This window comes from Eulemur rufifrons, chromosome 7 (assembly GCF_041146395.1).
Source record: "Eulemur rufifrons isolate Redbay chromosome 7, OSU_ERuf_1, whole genome shotgun sequence".
NCBI classification, from domain to species: domain Eukaryota; kingdom Metazoa; phylum Chordata; class Mammalia; order Primates; family Lemuridae; genus Eulemur; species Eulemur rufifrons.
In genome coordinates this window covers 277,091,095-277,093,561 of record NC_090989.1, presented here as the reverse complement: position 1 = coordinate 277,093,561, position 2,467 = coordinate 277,091,095, and the positions used below count along the sequence as shown (strand labels likewise).

Here is a 2,467-nt window from a genome sequence, read left to right as displayed (position 1 = left end):
GAGTTAGGTCTGGCCAGAGGAGCCAGTGGGGGGAGCCAGGAAGGCCACAGAGAGGCAGGAACCGCCCAGCCTCCCCAGACCGGTGGTGGTGGCAGCGGCAGTGAGTGCTGCCAAGTGCAAGTGTCGGCAATGCTCCTCTGCGGCCGCGTAAGTCCGCATCTCCTCTGGGGGCTGTGGCCGAGGAGTTCCTGCCCTCGGCAATCGGCGATCATGGCTGCAGCGTCACAGCGGCAGGGAACCGAGCCTCCCTCCCCCAGTGCCCGGCCTGGAGGGCGCCTGGGACCCCTGGCCCTCAATCCACGGCCAAACTTCCTCAGACCACAGGGACCCATGCAGCCCGCTGATGTTCTGACGATGATAATAAAACAATAATAATACCAACGACTGCAGCCTCTTGCCTCATTCTCTGGGCCTCTGAATTAGCTGAAAGAACCCAGCAATAGTCCCAGATAGGCACCACGATGTTCCCATTTTACAGGTAAGAAAACTGAGGCTTGCAGAAGGGAAGCTACTTGCCCAGTGTCACCAGCTAACAGAGGGGAGTCACAGTTTGAAGCCAGATGGGCCCTCTCCCAGGCCCACACTATTAATGACTGGGTGGCATGAATGGTTTCCCAGGGTCTCCCAGAAGTGTTTTGTTTGTCGTTTGTTTGTTTGTTTGTTTGTTTTGAGACAAGGTCTCCCTCTGTTGCTTAGGCTGGAGTGCAACGGCATCATCATAGCTCACTGCAGGCTTGAACTCCTGAGCTCAAGTGATCCTCTTGCCTCAGCTTCCCAAGTAGCTGGGACTACAGGCACGCGCCACCTTGCCCAGCTAATTTTTCTTATTTTTTTTAAGAGATAGGATCTTGCCATGTTGTCCAGGCTGGTCTCGAACTCCTGGGCTCAAGCGATCCTACTGCCTTGGCCTCCCAAAGTGCTAGAATTACAGGCATGAGCCACCACACCCACCCCCAAGAGCAGTTTTTACTTTGATAGTTATACATTAATTTCATGTATGTCGGGAAAAAATATAACCAGCCCTTCAAGTCCAGCGTTTCATGGATGTTATAGACTAAAGCAAGAAAAATCCTAAGCAAATGAGTGGAATAGGTGAAGCTGGTCACAACTCTCAGAGGGCCTGAGGGGGTGAGGCTCAGTGCAGCACCCACGTCCCTCCCCTCCTCCATCTGTGCACAGATGGCTGAGGGGCCTGAGCCCGGGGACTCTGGCAAAAGACCTGCCTGGGACACCAGGAGGAGCTCACCACCCAGATGTGACTTCTCTCCTGTGAGAGAGGAGAGAGCTGGGGCTCAAAGAGGGAGGACACATCCCCACGGTATCACAGCCAGGAAGGGGAGGCATGGGCTTTGAGGACCTGTCCCTGCACTGTCCCAGCCTGAGAGAGGCTACACTTGCCTGAGGAAGCTTCCCAGGCCAGCCGGGCCACCCCAGAGCCTTCTAATCCGTCCTACACTCGCCCAGCGGGGCTGGGCAGAAAGAGGTTGGAGGTCGAGATATTTTGGTATTGGTGTTGTTTTCTGATAACTTTTCCTCTTTCTAACTATAGAGGTGGTTGTAAAAAGCAGTGCAGTGAAATAATAGTGATAAGAGCTTGGCTTCAGAGATTTGTGACAAGCTGGTGACTTTGGGGTACATCATTTAGCTTCTCTGAGCATTGCTTTCCTTATCTGCAAAGTGGGGATGCTAATGCCTCCCCTCCGAGGGGTGTTTCAAGGATGAAATTAGATAACATGTGTGTATCAGCTTTGCGCAGTGGCAGTATCATAGCCAATGAGGTTTGTCTGAGGTGCGATTATTGCTAATTGAAAACTTTTCCCAATACACCAGCATGACCACTTGCAATATAGTCGGCATTGGCAATTTTTCACGGCCCTATGGGGACTGAATAAAAAAAAAAAGAAAAAAAATGTATCAGTCAGCATCCAACCAGGAAAACAGTATGCAAACAGGAGGAATTCAATACAGGGAATTAACAACGCAGGTACCAGAAGAGCTGAGAGGCCAAACGGGATGGGCAGCGATCCAGAGGAGATTTTCATAGCAGGAAGCTACTCTCCCCTGGGGTGGGGGGCACCAAAGGAGGAGATGGGGTTTGCAGGGGCTGCCTGGGGGAGCTGGAGCCTGGGAGGACCCACCTGAGGGGAGCTGGCTCCAAACAGGTGCAGCCGCTGGCAAAGGCTGCTCATGGCACAGCAAGGGGCACAGAAATTCCCCAGCCTCTCCCTCCTGCCCTCCTGTCTCCCCCAGCGAGAAACTCGGCTGCACGGCAGGCCCTGCAACGGAGAGCAGAGCGGGGAGGACGGGGTGAATCTGAGGGTGTTTGCACAGCCCAGGGGCAGCATGGCGTGAGGGGCCCAGTCAGTAATTGGTCCTTTTTGCTTTGCATTATTAAAACAGTACATGCTCACTGTATTAGTTAGGACTATTTTTTCCTTTCCTCTCCCATTAGGACTATTTTGGTTGT

At 53.0% G+C, this 2,467-nt stretch overlaps 1 non-coding gene across 1 annotated transcript; it reads left to right on the top strand.

Moving 5' to 3' along the window:
• Window positions 1-1,744: 1,744 nt before the first annotated feature.
• On the top strand, window positions 1,745-1,883 carry LOC138388706 (U4 spliceosomal RNA). The gene has a single exon (XR_011234204.1). It is a non-coding gene; the product is annotated as a U4 spliceosomal RNA (small nuclear RNA).
• Window positions 1,884-2,467: the final 584 nt, after the last annotated feature.